This window comes from Vicugna pacos, chromosome 23 (genome assembly GCF_048564905.1).
Source record: "Vicugna pacos chromosome 23, VicPac4, whole genome shotgun sequence".
In the NCBI taxonomy this organism is placed as follows: Eukaryota; Metazoa; Chordata; class Mammalia; order Artiodactyla; family Camelidae; genus Vicugna; species Vicugna pacos.
In genome coordinates this window covers 9,946,939-9,964,685 of record NC_133009.1, presented here as the reverse complement: position 1 = coordinate 9,964,685, position 17,747 = coordinate 9,946,939, and the positions used below count along the sequence as shown (strand labels likewise).

Here is a 17,747-nt window from a genome sequence, read left to right as displayed (position 1 = left end):
ATTCCTAACAGAGCTGGAAGCTTGCGATTCAGAGCAAGGTTCCTCTCTGCATTATAAAAATTGTAATTAATAACAACAACTTCAAACCTTATTTGACAGCTTGTTGGCTTTTTGAGATTCACGGGCAGAGGAAATTTGCTTGTGCAAATTCCGAGAACCTCATCTTAACCTCAATCAGCCAAGGCCGGTTCCTCCTCACTCACCCCTCAAATTAAAGATGAAGCGGGAGGTGTGCAGGGTGTGCGCGGTGACAGGTGATGCTCAGGGAGGGGAAACCCACGTCCCCACTGCCCTCACCCACTCTGCGGGCGTCCTGGGCTCCCCGCACCCGGGGCTAAGTCGGCTGGCCTCGCCAGGTCTCCACCCAAATCCCCGGGCTCCAGGAGGATTTTCGTTGCCCGCTTGACCACTTAAGGTGGCCGGTGGGTCCAGGCTGAGCCCGGCAAAAGCAAGCAGCGAGGCGGCCTCCCGATGCCCAACCTGATTCTCCTTTGTTGACAGCTGGCGGAGGAGGAAGTCCGGGCGGGCGGGGGAGGGGGCAGGGGGCTGGCTGAGGCGGGCGGTGCCAGCAGCGGGAGCGGCCCCAGCCCCGGCGGGCGCGGCCGGCAGGGAGGGGGTTAACGCGCGCGGCCTCTATGATAATGAGCTGCATGGTAATATAGGGAGGCCGGCGCTGAGGGCGCCGCCGCCGCCGCCGCGGGAGCCAGGGCTGCCGGGCGGAGAGGCGTCCGCGCCAGACTGGAGCGGGAGGGCGGCTGAGCGCATTTGCTGGGAATTTTTCGGCCGGGAAGGCAGGAGATCCAGGGAGAGACCCCGCGAGCTCGGGAGCGGTGGGGAGCGCGGGCGCCGGAGCGAGCTGAGTAAACCTCGAAATAGATCTGGAGAGCCAGGTTCCCGGAGGAAATGGGACTGTGAACGAACCGGGGAGCGAGAAGGGAAGGAAGCGCCGCGATTGCTGATGTCAGAGGAGCCCGGAAAGTCGCGCTGGAAAAATCTGAAGACAGCCGGGGCTCCGCCGCTTCCCAAGCAGAGACACCGCCAGCCACCCCCCCACGCCCCCTCGGCGCCTCCCGATTCCCCCCCGGGAGCCGGCGACAGCGCCCGGCGGGGCGGCTGCGGGGCGGCGGAGGACGGAGGGGCGCGCGGACCGGAGACCGAGGGGCCACTTCAGGAATACAGATAAGTGGCTGGTGGCTTGACGTGGATTTTAATGAATTTGGACTCCATGTGGATTTTGTCGTCCCCGTGATCGCGAGCGGCTGGCAGCGACAGGGGCAGCGCGCCGGCCTCGGCGGCCGGTGGCCGAAGCGGCCGGACCGGGGACGGAAGGACAGACCGACGTCGCCGAGCCGGGTAAGCGGCGCCCCGGGGCCGGGCGCTCCGAGTCCGCGGCGCCCTCCGCCCTGTCCCCCGAAGCGCGCTCGCCCGGCCGCGGCTCCCCGGCGCCCGCCTCCGCGGGGTCCGGGCCCCGAGCGCCGGGGCTCGGTTGCGGCCGGCGAGTCCCCGCGCGGGTCTGCCACCTCCGCGGACTCGCCGCCGCCGCCGCCTCCCGCCCGGGCTTCCCCGCCGGCCCTGGGCTTCCCGGCTGGGCTGCTGGCGGGCGGCGCTCCGCGGCGCGCCTCCACCGCGCACCTGCCGGCACGCTGCGGCTTCGGGGGCGCGGGGGCGGCGGGGCTGTCCCGAGAGCAGCCACCCAAAGCCGGTCTCGGTGGCACTGCACGGGCAGGAGAGCCCAAGGCCACTGGGGCTGGCGCTCGATTTGGGGGCGTTCACTCTGGTGCCCAGTCCCTGGAGGCCGCTGGCTGTTCCTTCAGATCAGGGACTCGGGAATCAAAGGGGAATGCCTCATTAGCGGGCTTCCAGAGGCTCGGGAGCGATTCCAAGGCACCGAGTGGGATAAGTGCTCCATGCCCCGCTCCGTGCTCCCTCGTGGTGATGACCCATCAGCACCATCCGCTGGTGTGAGCAGCAAGAGACCTTTGGAGGCTGAAGTAGGAGCTGATCCAGGGTCCGAGAGGCTCCTTGTCAACTATTTTTGAATATTTCCTTCCTCATGTTTCTTATTGCCCCACCCCACAAGTGATGCAGGGATCTTAGAAAATTCTAGCCCTTTTTTAATCCATCCCACAGGTAGTCTCTATAAATATGTCAATCACGGTCTGGTCGACCTGAGAGTCATCACAAACTGTCGTTCCAGGTCCCTGACAAATGTCCATCTGTTTGGCATGGCCCTTGCCCTAGGAAGATCTGCACACTCAGACTTAGCTCAGAGGAATAGAGACAACTGGGGGGAGGAGGGAGCTGGTAAAAGACTTGGGGTTCCAGGTAAGTTGTGTCAGGAATGAGAGCCCCATGGAGTCGGCAATGGAAATATGATCAGGTCTCCTGTAGGGATCTAAGGTCCCAGGGTACAAGTGGCACATCCTAGTAGTGGGTATATGAGGGACATAAGACAGGACCTGTTTGAGGCAGAGGCTTGGCGGCCCAGCAGCCTGGATGGGCCCACAGAAATTTGGGGCCCATTCATCCTCTTTCTTCTATTCATGAGCACAGTGGACAAGGTTCATGAGCGTCAGATTATGATGAGTCTCTGGGCTGCACTGGGCTGGACATCCTGGGAGCGGGAGTCAGGTTCAACTCTCCCCCTCCCCACACAATAGCAGGCTCCTGTCTTGCTGGGCTCCTTTCCCAGATCTTGAAACTTCACTCTTCCCTCTGGGCAGGCTTTGGATTCTGGGGCCTTCAACAGAGCGACAGAGCCCGGGGAAGAGATAGCTCTGGCTGGAAGAATTCAGCTCTTCCTAATTGAAATGCACAACTTTTGTGCAGTCACCCGAGAATGCTCCTGGAGTTGCTAGCAGCCCGCTCTCCATTGACCTCCCGGGCAAGAAGAGAGCAGAATGCATTAACTTCCCCCTGACCTCACCTAGCACCTTTTGAACTAATTACCAATGATCTCCCCTCCTTGGCCTAGGGAATGGAGGAGGGTCAGGAGGGAGGATAGGGAACCAGGGAAACTGAGAGCCATCTGTCCAGATATCCTAGCCAGCTTGTTTTGCTTTCCCCTTCTTCCCCCGGCACCTCTGCTTTCACCCTGACCCTTCTTCATTCCAGAACTTAGCCTCACTGCCAGCATTACTTAAAAGGGCAGTTCCCCTCAGCGCTCCCGCCTCCCACCGTCCCTCTTCAGGGACCCGCTGATACAGGGAGGGTAGTGCAGTCTGCCCTCTCTGCTCCCTCACTGTCCTCAGCAAATTGCATTAGGATGGGGCAAATTGGCTTGCAAAGCAGGTAAATGGAAATGACATTTGGAGCACTGTGCAGTGGAGACGCTGCCTAGGAGCTGCAGGATGGGGAGTGGCCGAGAGGGAGGGTCCCCTCTGCCCAGGACCATGAGTCTGGCGAGGGGATCCCACCTGGCCTTTCTCTCTGACAGGACCGGAGGACCGGAGTCCCTCATAGCGTAGAGCAGGGCAGGGGGCTTGTTGGCCGTTCAGCCTAAGTCTCAGTGAAGAGTAAATGGTGGTGTCCCATGTCCATCACTGCAAAGAAATCATGTTTTTACCAGGTTGGCATCTCCTCCCCTTTCAGAGCAGGCCTGAATAGCTACCCCTGTCCCCAAAGCTCCAGGGAACTACCCCCCATACACACACACACACCCCAACCTCTTGATCATCAAAAGCTGCAGGTATAGTGGATGTAAAAGTTCACCCTCGGCTGCAGTGGAGTCCGCACTTAAAATGAGGTTCAAGAGAAAACCCTCGAAGAACCGCTACTTCTCACCTGGGCCCCCTTCCCATTGCCAAATACTTCTGGTGATTTCGTTCATCTTTATTTCATGGGTACGTTACAAGGAAACACATGAGCAGGAAGGGAAACCAGGGACACAGTTAACTACTGTACGAGTCAGCAGCTGGCAGCAGCCTAAACTCACCAGTTCAGGTACCATGAAATATTTACGGCGCTGGAATTGTCGCTGTTTGGGGTTTTATAGTCTCTATCCTGCGTCCTTTGCTAGGGCTGCCTCTCCAAGATACGGGTTTTGGTGTGGGGGGAGGCGACACTCCCCGCCACCCCCCAGCTGTCTCTCTGCATTGCCACACAGCTGTCTCCACACATGCAGATGGGGGCCCAGCATACTCTGTCCATCATGGCACACGGAGAGGCAAGAACTCCAAGCCAAGCCCCCCACCCCACCCCCATTCCGATCATAAAGAGACCAGAGCATTGTGTTACTACAGTCTGTTAACTACAAATAATTCGGGACTGTCCGCAGGGGAACCGGCAGACGCGGGCTTTGAGATGCTGTAGTTTACAACTCAGGGCACACACCCTGTCCCCCAGCACTGCCACCCTCAGCCAGGGGCAGTCTGTTATCAATTCATTATATGTGAATATGCAGTTTCTCCCCTTCACAGATGCTCAGTTCCAACAATGATGAATGGAACCGATTCCCTTATGAGAAACAGTTTTTTTCACTTAGTTACAAAGATTTCACGCCTGATTAGCGTAATTGAGGGGTGGGTGTACGTCCCCTTCTGGTCTGATCTTTTCTAAAGGTGAGCCCCGTGGAGACAGAGAAAGGCAATTCTTCTGGGGGTCAAACAGCTGGTCCCAAGGGCCCGGAGGAGTGGATGGTGAGAACAGGACACCCCCTTTCTCCTCAGCTTAGCCAGCAGGCTCTCTGGGGCCTCATTCCCCGGCCTTTGGGCATATGGGACCTCTACTGTTCCATCTGGAATTCAAGGGCAGAAATAGAGGCGAGAAAGTTCTTCGTTGGGGAGCAGAGTCCCTACCAGAAAAGTGTAAAGGGAAAGAAGGAGGGAGGGGGAGAGCGGAAAGGAAAGGCCCCTGCAGCGCTCAGGCTTCTGATCCCACAGTAGGTTAACCGTTAACCTCCTGCCCCGGCCTGGTCCTGTCTCCTGCTCGGGTGGGAAGATATCTCTCGGGAACCCAGAGGATCAGCACGTATTCCCCATGCCCCCCTCGCCCCTGCAGGACATTGGCTCTGCCTCCCCTCTCCTCTTTGCCTGCCCCCATCCCTGCTCAGTCCTGGCCCCACTCACCCTTTTCTCTCCCTCTCTCCTGGCACCTGCACTCTCCTCCCACCCCCTGCCAGCTGTCCCTTCACCCAGGCTTTGCCAGTTGTTTACGGGACAGCATGCGTGTCTGATGGGGAAATAGGCCGGATGGCAGGGAGAATCGATGGAGGGGGCGGGCTGGGTTGACCCAGGACTCCCAAAGCCCAAAGCTGGAGCTGCGACCTCAGGTTATAGACTGCTTGAAACCTATACGTCACCCCCACGAGGTCCAAATTTGCTTGGGTGATGGAGGTGGGGAGGGAGTTTGCCAAAGTTCCCGCTCCTCCAGGAATGCCTGATTTTCCTAGTGCCTCTCATAGTAGAGCTGGCTTGAGGGTCCCTGACTTGGCCCTCTGAGATAGGCCGGCTGATCCAAGGCCTGGTCAAAGCATTTCCGATTCGTCAGGCCCAGACCCATGAACTTCAGGGGAAAAAAAAATAAAGACGGACCAGAGATGCAGACCAAGATGCAGGAGCGAAGGTGCATGCTAGAAGACCCACTTGGAGATGCAGAAGCAGTCACAGATAGATGGAGAGAGAGAGGCAGGGTGACAGGAGAGGAAGATAAAGACAGGAGACTGACAGCATGAATGGGGCAGGAAGAGTGGAGAGAAAACACAGAAGGCAAGTGGGAAAGAATGGTCCAGGCATAAGTGGACTCTTCTCCAGTCTTCCCTGGCTCTAAAGGGGAGACTCTTCTGGGCTGAATTGGGAAGCTGAAGTAGCAGATTATCTCCACTAGAGGGGACTCTTGAAAGCCAGGCTTGGCCCTAAACAGTGGCTTTTGTGCTTTTTGGGGGCTTTTTTTGGGGTTTTTTTGGGGGTTAGGGGGAAGGAAAAAAATAGTTGAGATATATTAGAAACTCTCAGCTGTCACTCCGCAGAGACCACAACTGGTCGGGTCCTATTGCCAGAGGGAGCTCTGGGCCCTGTCTGGCTGGAGGGGAGCAGGAGAGGCGCCTGCAGCATTAAGCGGTGGGGCCCAGCATGTGAGCATCTCTGGGAGAAAGGCCGGCCAGGACCCGTCTGGGAGTGGAAGGCAGGAGGAGGGCAAGCATTCTCAAGAGAGCAGGCAGTCCTACCGGCCAGGCGGCTGGCCCGCCAAGAGGTTCTTGCCTTTCTTTATCAGCGATCCAAGTTTTTGGCCCAGCCCCAAGGTCCACCGCCTTCACACGCCTTCCCTTCTTCCAGCTCCCTCCATGCGAATTTTCAAAACACTCTCAGGTGGTGACAAGACCTCTCCAGAGGAGACTTTTTAAAGGAGACTTTTCAGGAACTGAACGTATGTCAACGTTGTGTCACTGATTTAATCTTTGTCTTCATACTCTCTGTGGGAGCCTTTCTCTGAATTATAATCCCCTTTCATTTCAGCGGAGGACAATCTGGAGAGAGAGCAGAGTCCAGGGGCGTTCCTCATCTGAGGAGATAATAACTGTCTAACAGGGGTAGGGAAAAATATTGAAGTTTTGGGATGGGCAGCGGGCTGGAAAGTAGCATCTCTTCAGATCTGACACTGTCCTTTGCTGTTTAATCTCAGTTTCCCTTTGGCTCAAATTTACCTGAGGTCATGGGAGGAGGGGAGGGAGGAGAGAGAAAAGAAAAAAGAAAAACAAGATAAATGTATCATGTTATAAAAGTCTAATCCGGCTTTTCCTTGGCTAAAATTACTTTGGGTGTGAGAGATAAAAGGCAGTGGAGTTGCCCTTGCGAAGATCAGCTTGTCTTGGAGAAGGAAGAGGAGGGGTCCTGGGGCTCCAAGTGAGTAGCCTGAGTGAGCCCCTCACATCCTCTCCTTGGTGCCCCTCAACACTCCTCTCTCTGAAGCTTGAAGAGAGGGGATGGAGGCTCTTCCTGAAACACTTGCAGTTTCTCTGTGCTGTCTGGGGAGTTATATTTACACAGCCTCCCTTCCCACCTGAGCTTCTTTTCTGGGTCTGGAGAGACAGAAGAAGTGGGGAGCAGCTAAACAACTCCTCCAACTATGCTCTTCACATTTGAATTGCTGCCCTTGTACTGAGCCAAACCAGGAAGACACTGAAAGCAGGAACTGGAATCCATTTCAGTTAAAACAAGTGGAAATTGATTGCTTGCACAGTACTTGGAGTGTGTAAGGCTTAGTACCAAGATGAAGAGATAACAGATCCCACCTTAGAGATGTTTCCAGTATCTTAGGGGTGGGGAGGTGGCGGTTGGGAGAATTATGTAAGCCAGCCGACCTCACAGAACTTTCATATAAGGCAGAATGGCATGAACAGTGGACTGGGCGGTCAGAGGAAGTGGAGGCACAGAAGCTCCCGGAAGCTTTTGCTCTAGTCAATGGAAGGTGTAGGTTTCCAGGAGGGAGACTCCAGTGCCCGAGAACTTCACAGTTTCCTGTCGACAATGACTATCTAATGCTGTCCCATTCCTCAGCCTCTCAGAACCACCCCTAACCATTGCTTTTCCTTCATCTTCCTCTGTGAGGGCAGTGGGTTTTTTTCTATTAGTCAACATCCTAGAGCAAGATCTCCCCGTCCCACCCTCCCAAGGGGTTTCCACGTTGTATTCTATGTAAATTGCATCCCTTTCCGGCCCCTTAGAGCCGGCAGCATGGTTCATCAGGAAATGTTATTACTCATTTGTATTCACATTGAAGTGTCCAGAATCCTACTGCTAGTGCACCCACTTTTATCTGAAGGAATCTATTATGTGGAACAGACTCAAGAGAAAAATATGCTAAACTTCCCCCTGCACTCGGGCTGAACAGAGGAGCTCCCCTCCGTGAGCCAGCCAGCCGAGCCATATGTCTGCTTCCTGGAGAAGGACTCTCTTTTAAAGGTTCCATCCATAGAGGAGGCAGAGGAGCAGTAACTGAGGGAAGTGAAAAGGAGACAAATTTCTCCTCAATTTCAAAACTTTCTCTAATCCTCTAATGGAAGGTGATGGTCTACGTGCACCTTGAAAAGTTCAGATCAAATTGAGGGCGGAGTGGGGAAGTCCCTGCTCTGGGGTGGACGGAACTAGGGGGCATGCTTGGGCTTTAAGGAACCTTTGAAACTTTTGCAAGTCTATGCTTTTAAGAAATATGTGTAGGGTGTGTGTGTATCCCTGAAGTTCATGCCTCACCCCCAAAATGTAAAAAGCCACTAGACTCTAGTCTCAAGGACCTTTTCTTAGTCTCAGCTTCTGCCCTCTGCTCTGGTTGTGGAATGGAGGCATCGGATAAGGAACTGTAACCCCAGTGCCTCCCCCACGTCCCCAAGTGGTAGATGACTGGCTCTCAGGGTAAACCAGAGAAATTCAGGGACGAGGCAGCTCAGGATGTCAGGGGAACCCACGTGTCGTCATTGCTATGCAGCGATGGACAAGTCATAGACCCTCTCTGAGCAGGAGGCAGGGCAGAGGCCTCCTCCCTTTAAGGGATGGAGGATGGAAGGTTCTGGAGGAGCGGAATGGGTGGGTGAGCGAGCCCTGCCTGCCCTGGAGATGCAGGAAAGCCAGAGAGCAGACAGAAGTGGTGAGAGGGGATGTAGCCGCCTTGAAGTGGTTTCCTGCTTCAGGAAAGCGAAAGGCCTCAGCTGGGCTGGGTAAATATTACGTTGGCCTCTGACCTCCCACCTCCCCCGACTGCTCCCCAGGCTTCCCATTTTCTTCTCCCTGAGCAACAGAGATACCTGAGGGAGAAGAGCCTGGCCAAAGCCAGACGGGAGGACCAGGCTCGACCCCTGTGCCCAGAATGAGAGCCCTCCGGGTCCGCCAGCGCTGCATGTCTGGGTCCCTGCTCCATGTGGGTGGGCGGTGATGTTTTCCAGGAGAGAGGCAGTCAGGGTTTCACAATTCCCTGACAAGACCGGCCCTCCACCCTCACCCCAGCCGCCTAGACCTTTCTGGCTAGTCCCTTGACTGTCTGTGAAATTAAAACCCATACCACCAGGGTTTCTGCTAGGCCAGCACCCCCTGAGGTTTATCCGGAAATTAACAAAATTCAAGACTAACGCCCCACTCCGAGGGATCCCACTCCCCACCCCCAAGGGGCAGGGGTGTGTGAAGCCCTTCAGATTCTGGGCCCAAGGACCCAGCTGTGAGAGACTTAGGGAAAACTGTCTGGACCACTTGTGAAGCTGGGATGTCACACCTGGCATCCTCCCGCAGGAGGCTCCTTCTGACCAGGAGGGGTGGGAACAGATGGTCAGGAAGAACCTGGTGTCAGATTAGGGTCCTGATGCCTGGGAACAAAGGGCTTCTCTTCACACTTGTAGCTCTCCCTCTTCTGAAGAGATTTCTCACCTGTGGACCAGGGCTCAGCCTCCATTTGCTGCCGGGTCCTGGAGGGAGATAAGAGGGAACCACCAGACACTCTGGGAGAATGGCCTCCTGCCCCTTACCCAGCACCTCAAGTTTCTTCATCTGTACGGTGGGAATGAAGGCTTCTCGTGACTCCCCAAGGGACCTCACTTGCCGTTGTTCCTGGAGCCAGGCACGGAAAGATGGTGCTAGGAGATTTGGAAAAATGACAATTGTTGCAAACGTGCAAAATTATTTTAAAATTTAGAGCAGGAATAGAGCCCAGCTAGGGATGTTTTTCTCCTCTCTCTCTCTCTCCTCAAGTTTGTTTGGAATTTTCTGAGAAAAATAATATTTTATTTAAAGAAAATCTATGTGCTAAAGGTTTTTACATGTAAAAAATAGATGAAGGGCTGAAGACTCAGTGGAGACTGGAAACGGAGAGGAAAACCAGTGGTGATCGTGGCATTGGGACCACCTGCAAGGCTCGCGGTTAGCACTAACAAGTGATGCTGAAATTTGAATTCTGAATTTGCTACCCTTGGGGTTTTGGAGGCCTCAAGAGTAGAAATGAACGATACCATTCTATACTAGTAGGTTGACATTTTTCTCAAGTCAGCCTCCCATGGCAGGGCAAGAAACAGAGCTCATGAGCCCCCAGCTGCCTGCCTGCAGTCAGCTTACATCTCTCTGCAGAGAGAGCTCCTAGGAACATGGCTATGAAGGGGACAGACACAGCTGGAGCTGGGGCCCAGAGCCCATGCTGGACCCTGGGGCTCAGGGATTAGATCCTTGGCCACACTGATCCTTGGGCAGAGCAGAGCAGGAGGTCTGGGGAGACCTCAGCTGTCTTCTGCTGGTCCAAGAAGCTCCTCCATGGCCCTCCCAGCTGCAGCACAAAAGCCTTGTCCCGTTTTGGGAGTGCAGGGCCTGGGAAGGCGGCTGTGGGAGGAGGGAGCCCTGTGCCTTGCCTTCGATAGCCCTGTCCAAGAGCCAGCTGTGGACAGTGAGTGTGACACGGTGCCTTGATTTTCTTCTCGAAAACAGTATTAAGAAAACAATTTGAATTACAGAAGAATAGGTGTTCTGTGTAGCATACCTGAGAACTGTTTCGGAGTATTTGATAGCAGCTTTTACCCAGGCCCACATAATAGATGCGAAAGCACAGTCCAGCCTGGGAGAGTGGATTGCCCTCTGTCACACAGCGAGTGGCTAGTCACGCTGTCCGCTGGTGAGGAGGTCTGTCAGCCCCAGCCTTGCCCAGTGCACTCCGTCCTCTGCTCTCGTGGCTACCTTCTCTGTCCTGTCTCTGGCTCCCCGACCCTGTGCCCCGGGATGTCCCCATTTCTCTCATCTCTCTCCCTTGGATTTGAGCAGGTGGTTTTGAGAACTGACCCCTCCCCTGCGCTGCCAGTCTGCCGGCCCTAGGACACCCCAATGCCTTTCCATGGCAGTGTATGTAGAAAGCACCCCCCCCCCGCACAACAAATAGCTCCAACCAGCTTTCCTTCATCCACAGCAGGCCTTGCTATTTGCAGAGTCAATGGCCCTGGCAAGGCCCGGCCGCCCCTCCCTCCCCGGAGGCAGTGTGGGCACTGTTTGCGTGGCGGTCTCTGTACACTCGGCATTCACCAGCTGAAGAGGGTGAGACAATGACCCGAGCAGCTGCCTGCGGACTGCTGGCTGGGAGGCTGCCGGCGCGGGAGGCGGCAGCAGGGGCCGGCCAGGGTTTGCCCCCGTGCACCTGCGAGCCTTCTGAAGCAGCCGTGGCCCACCCAGAGGCAACGGGAGGCAGGACTAGGATCCAGGGGACCTGGTCCAGGCCACCTGACTGGCTTCCGCTGCCTGCTCCCCAGCCTCCTTGGCCAAGGTTTCCACCAGCTGTGTAGTCACTCTGGGCCTGGTAGAAAAAGTCGGGCCCTGGCTCCTGAAACACTTGTCTAGGTAGAGAAAAGCAGGGTGCTTCCCCGGGAGCCCGCCCAGGCAGAAGAGAGGTACATTACTTGCAAGGAGAGTGAAGTTGGTGCAACATAATTTACTTTGAGTGAGCAAATGTTTATTGAATATCTACTATGTGCCAGGTGTTATGGGAAGGAGACAAGTGGCTGTCCTGGCTCTCGAGGAGCTAGCAGTGTGGCAGGGAAAACCGGCACACAAGCAATGGTCATATACGTTAAATATAAGGAATGCAGGAGCCCAGGAAAGAGAGATTAACCAGAGCCATGCAGCCTGGAAGGGGCGACCTAGGGAGCGAATGAGCTCCCCAGCATTTGGCGAATTCAAGCAGAGGTTGGAAGATGATGACCAGATGTCCAGAAGGGATTCTCGTGTGGAGCAGAAAGGCATCATAGGTGATGGCTAAGACCCCCACCCACATCCCCTGGAGTCCTTCCGGCTGCTGCTCAGTGAATTCAATGGTGGAAAAAGGCTCTGTTGAGAACCGACATTGAGTGTCCGTTCCCAGAGAATGACCCGCAGCCACCAGCCTTAATTCCACAGTAAATAGAACTGGTTTTCACAGCTTCCCCAACAAGGGCTCTCCTCAGAGCGGGGTGCCAGGAAGGCTGGGCCAGGATAAGCCCTGGGCTCCCCCGGAGCCGGGATTGCCCTCATCACGTTGAAATGAGCTCTCCCTCTACAAGCAGGGGCAGTCCCCGTGTGAACGGGGCCTGGGCAGCTCTGCCTGCACAGCTCTAACTTCTAATCATTGTCATAAACAGGACGGAAGCAGCTGCTCCCTCCAGTCTATTATCAGCTTGGTTGGAGACAGAGAAATTTAAATGACAGTAAGATGCTTAGCAGAGAAACGAAAGTCGGTGTTAAAAATAAAGAAAACGAGACAGCTTGTTTCATCGAAATAGAAGGGTTATTAAACAGCTCTGAATTAATCAGTGATCTGCCAGGGCTGGGGCTTGGAGCGCCACAGAGTCAGGGCAGAGAGCAAGTCAGAGTCAGGGAGCAGCTGCCTGCGCTCTCCTGCAGCCACTGCAGGGACTGGAAATGAGGTCTTCCAAAGGGGAGTTGACAAATAGTTTTCTGCCTGGATGAGATAAGATCAGGATGGGTGCGGAGGGGACTTTGCACCCCAGCCTCTCTCCCTAGGAAGCCATGCTCCTGGGCTCTTTCCATCTGCCACCACCTGCGCCAGCCCTTGGACTGTCTCCAGTCCTCAGCCCCTCCCCGGGGCTGAGCAGAAGCCACATGGTATTGCATGGAGGGCCGCAAGGTTCCAGCCAGGCCTCTTCCTCCCTCGCAGGGCATCCTTGAGAACTCAAGTCTGTGTGGAGCTCCTTACACCCTCATTCCAAAAGAGTGGTGACAATATCCCGGGGATGGCCAGAGCCTGGCCGGCCTGCAGGGACAGAGGTCTCCAGAGTAAGTGGTCTGTCCTCAGTGGTATCACTCAGTGGCCCCTACAACTCCAGGCTGCAGAGCAGCAGAGGGACACGTGGAACTCCCGGAGCCCCCAGCCCCAGGCCCATTTCTGCATCAGGTACCCTTGGCCAAAATATTTCACCTCCCATCTACCCAAGTCTTCTCACCTGTGAAGTGGTGCTGTCCCCTCCCTCACAGGCTGGCATGAGGGGTCCCTTCATGGGACAACGTGTGTGAAATTCTTAGTAAACGCTAAGATCCCTGCAGAAAGACTAGTTGATGCTACAGCAGGGGTCCCTTGGAGACTCAGAACAAAACATCAGAAGAAAGGTTTTCCAGAGGGCACAGCAGGGGTCTGGGGAAACAGACTTGCTTGCCTGGCGGGGGCCACGGGAGGGGAGGCGGTGTCCGAGCACGGCTGTCCCTGAGCACACGTGCTCCCTCTCGCTCGCTGGGCTGTGCAACATGTTGGATCTTGAATCAATCACTCCAGGAGCGTTTTCTTTGCTCTTTGACCTCAGCATTCTTTCTCCTCCCGCCTCCCTCCCTCCTGCTTCCCTCCTGGCTGTTTACCCTTTTCCAGGCTCCTCTCTCACACCCCATTCATCATCAGGGGCCAGATCCTCACTCAGGAGTCCCTCTCATCTCCCGCCCAGGTGGCCCCGCGCTGCACCAGTCTGCGTGCCCCCAGCTTTCCCTCCAGCACATTCTTCTCCCCCGTCAGCCTCTCTGATAGTCGTACCCTCCACTTTCCCTCACTGGAGGGCCACAAGGACCTCAAAAGTCTCTTCTCCCTCCCCACTTGCCCAGGTTCTAAGGGTCCTCGAGGTGGTGTACATGTGGGTTTTGGCCCAGACAAGCACCATAAGCGGACAGACCTTGGAGTCCCCACGTGTCCCTTTTATCTGGTGCCACTGCAGTTCCCTCACTCCGTGTGCACCAGTGTGAACGCGCCTGTTACTTAAGAAAGGCTGTGTGACAGCTCAGGGATCTTTCCTGCAGGAGCTCAGAGTCTCAGACAAAGAGAGAAAAATAACAGAAAAGGAAGGTGGGAAGGTACAGGGTGGAGACAGCCTCCTTAAGAAGCTTCCTCATAAAAAGGAGTTACAGCTTTTTATTCCAAGGCTGGCTGTTGGTTCAGAGAAAGAGAGGAGAGACAGAGAAGATACAGGAGGGGCATTCCATCCCATGTGCTGACCAGACCCAGTATGGGAAGAGCCCCCAGAACGCGGCACTCAGCCCATGCGAACGGTTCTGAGCATCTCCTCCTCCTCCCCTGGGCCAGCTTTCCTCTTTCCTCCTGTCCATCCTCTTTCCTGCCAAGGGCACCAGGCTGAATCACCCGGAGGGGCAGAAGCAGCCTTCAGTCACCCTCAGGGCTCTGAGGAGGAGGTGGTGCCCTTGGCAGCTGGGGCTGAGGGGGTTGGGGGGACGGCCACTAGGGACCAGCAGCACCCAGTTCCTCCCCAAAGGCCTGGGACTGGAGAGCTGGGAGCTAGATCTCCACGTTCCACACTCAAGAATCACCTCGTCTTCTGGCTGAAACAGGGCCCTCAGCCGTCATCGCCATCCAGGGCAACCTTTGCTGCCAAGGAGATGATGCCCTTGTGCAGTGTTTCTCCAAAAACAGAAACAAGAGTAACTGGTGTTTATCCAAAGCTGTGGTGTTTACAAAACACGTTCACATTCATTTTCTCAATGATTCTCACCACAACACTGCGAGGTGTCCTTTTACAGCTGAGGAAACTAAGGCTCCGAAAGGTTAAATAACACGTTCAAGGTCAATGAAGTAGTGAGTGGTGGAGCAAGACTTGTGTGCACTCAGGTCCGTTTCCAAAGCCCGTAGCCTTTCCCCTGCACCTGCTGCTCAGCAAGACGCGTCCCAGCACGTTTGACCTCCTCACGGAGGAGCCCTGCTCTGAAACCTTCCCAGGGGACTCTCACCCCACCCACTCCACTCTGGATCACTTTCTGTTGTCAGTCGGCCCTTTATTATTACATGCTTTTTATGTGATGGGTGAGAGTATATGATTCGTGGCTTTGGATCTCTCTTGCCAAGACTTTTCCTACATGAGCCTTGTCCGCACTGGGCTTTCTTCAAGGGAGAGCTGGCATCTTCCCACTCTTCTCCATCCTTCTCCCCACCTTATCCACCCAGCCAGTGACATCTGCTCTTCACCCAGTGGGCTCAAGATGAACAACAGCCAGGATCCGTCCCAAGTGGTTCACTCCCTTCTTCACTGCCTCCCACAGATCAGTTATGACAAATCGTTGAGCCAAAGTGTTGGTTCAAGCCCTGTCTTAGGGTAGGTAGCCAAGCAGGTGGGGAAACACATGAGCACTCCCCCCAAGCACTCCTCTCCATCATTCAGCCTGAGTGAGGTCCTGAGTGAAAGGCTGTGTGATACCCCCTCACAGGATGCCGAAGATGCCCTCAGAGAGCCTCTAATTCAATGGGGAGAGAGGACATAGTCACATAAAAAAGAGGGCTAATGCTGCAGGGCCATTTTTAACTGACTTTGGAGGAGAAGCAGGTGGTTGGGGCAGGGAGGTCCTAGAGGTTTCGCGAGGCTTTGAAGGATGGATGGGGTTTGGATGGGCAAAGAAGAAAGTGGGCATTCCAGGGAGAGGGGACCACAGAATTAAAACCATGCTGGGTGTTTTGGACACTCGGTGAATGAATCAGTTTGTTGGGAGTGGAGTCACTCTGGACCAGGTAGGAAGGGAGGCTAGAGAAAGACAGAAGAGCCAGCTTGGGGGGACTTGAACTCGGGGCACTTAGCAGTCCCGAGTCTATCTGGGCAGCAGTAGGGAACCACGGAAGATGTTTCTGTGGGTGGATCTCGTACTCTGGCCACGTGCCTGGCAAAGTTAGTCAAGGGGTCTGATGCACAAGAAATGAAGGAGTACAAAGCACACTTTGCAGGAAATCTACTGCTGAATCTTAGCTGCCAATGACCTTCCCCGGGGTCCGTCTCGGTGGAACATCTGGATGGTGCCTCTGTGACTGTCTTTCATGTGCATTTTCAGGGAGGCAGCACCAGACTTGCTGGTAAAGAGGACTACTCTTTTGAACTTTGGGGAATCCAGACTTCTGGGAAATTAAAAAAAAATGCACCTTGATCTGGCACTAGTGGCCACTTTTCCTGATGTGAGGACAAGGCAGTAGCGATGGGGAGCCTCCATGTTCCTGGAGCCCTTCAGTGGTCACCATGGGAGCCCCTGGGGCAGAAAGGCAGGAGGATCTGCAAGAGAAACAGGAAGTTCTCTCACCCGGGGACCCCTCGGGGCCATTAAAATGCTTCTTCAAGAGGAAAAAGACAGGACAGCTTCCCTTCCCAGAAAGTAACTGGTGTTTAGGGCCAGTCCACTGCCTGAGAGCTGAGATGAAGGTCTGGGGCTTTGTTTTTTCTACCCTCCCCTCTTTTTCCTCCCTTTCCCTCCCACCACTGAGAATTGGAGCTGTGTCACGAGTCTTTGAAAACATTCCAGTTAATGGCAGCATAATATGCCATTATGTGGAGTGACTGTAATTTATTTAACCACTTAGTTGGGCATTTTCTACCCCGTGTCTTGCTCTCCTGCTGTGTTCCCTCCCTCAGAGTCCCTGCTTCTTCCTTGCAAGGTCAGGATCAGTGAGAAGGCAAGAGAGACACTTCCAGGCTCCTTGGAAAGATCATTTGGAATTTCTCTGAAAAGTAACAGACAGACAGCAAACCTCTTGCCACAAAACATCCCTGGATTCCACCTTGTAATGGATAACTCAGCCCTTGCCACCCCCAACCCCCAAGCCCTGCTCCTTTACCAAAATAAAATGGGAGCCTTGAGTTTTGACCTCTAAAGTAAAGTACTTGCCAAGTCTTACTTAACATTCTCATGATCTGCCCAGACCAGGGACAAGGGGGTTGGTTTGAAAACTAAATTCTAAGTATCTAGGCAATGTGGAATATGGGGACAGCATGGGTGTCAGAAAATTCTGCTTCCCTGTGGAATGATGCAAGTCTAGGTACTCAACCTTCCAGACTGTCCATTTATTCACCTGCGAAATAGAATCATACTTGCAGAATAACCTTGAAGTTATCTATTACGTATGCAAAGAGTACAGCCCAGTGTGCCATGTGGCAGGTGGTTAATGAAAAACAGTAGTAATAGCGGCTCGTCCTTGTAATTTTTGTGGTAGAAAACGAGTGGTAATTGCTGTAATGATGCTACTTGTGGCCCTTACGGCATGAGATCTCCTAACATGAACTTGGACTTGACTTAGCAAAGCCATAGCCCCACTTTTATTCCTTCGCCAGCCTTTGGAAGGAGCCTGAGAATTCCTCTTCCTGTCCTGTAATTCCATAGAGTCTACCAGCAAAGCAGCCGCACTACTAGGATGGTTGTAGGCAGGGTCCCGCTAGAGTCAGGGGAGCAGTGGGGTGACCTTTCCAGGAGCCCCATAGTGCAGAGGACAGGCACGATCCTGGGGCTGGCTGCTTGGTGCCTCAGAGCCCTGCTAATTTGCAGAAATTCTTTCTGCCCCAGGGGTGAGGTGGCCATGGCAAGGCAGCCGTGCCCCAGAGGGGGCTGAAGCGGGCCGAGCGCACGGAGAGGGGAGAGGGGGAGGAGTGGCGGGCGGCAGCTGCTTGAAATTGATTGCTCTTGTAGTTTAGTTTATACCACGGGCCCTCTCCGCGCTGCCCGGGTGGCGACCTTTAGATAATAAAAGGAATTCTGGGAGATTTCTGACAGGCCCGTGACATATGGGGCAGGTCCGCAGGGTCAGGCGGTGTATCTCCCTGCTCCCGGCCCCAGGGTAATGAATCTTGTTTTGACTTGACCAGGCCAGCCCAGCCAGCACCCCAGAAAGGAGCCCAGCCCCTCCCCTCTGCAACCCCTCAAATGAGCGCCTGTCTTTGGAACCCTTCATAATTCAGGGAGACAACTCCAAACTTTTATAGCCTGTGAGCGGACAGGACAAACACTGCATGTTTTGCTAAGGCCCTGGGAGAGCTGGTGTGGTTTCCAGGGCTCGAGCAGAGCCCA

The 17,747-nt window shown here is 54.7% G+C and overlaps 1 protein-coding gene across 4 annotated transcripts in view; it reads left to right on the top strand.

Moving 5' to 3' along the window:
* Nucleotides 1–636: 636 nt before the first annotated feature.
* The window catches only part of PLXNA2 (plexin A2), a 202,662-nt gene continuing 185,551 nt past the window's right edge, over nucleotides 637–17,747 (top strand). The window contains exon 1 of one of the 4 annotated variants that reach the window (XM_072948477.1): nucleotides 637–1,353. The gene's annotated coding sequence lies outside the window, so the exon portion shown is untranslated. The remainder of the gene's footprint in view (nucleotides 1,354–17,747) is intronic. The other 3 variants (XM_072948480.1, XM_072948478.1, XM_072948479.1) reach the window with 3 other exon arrangements.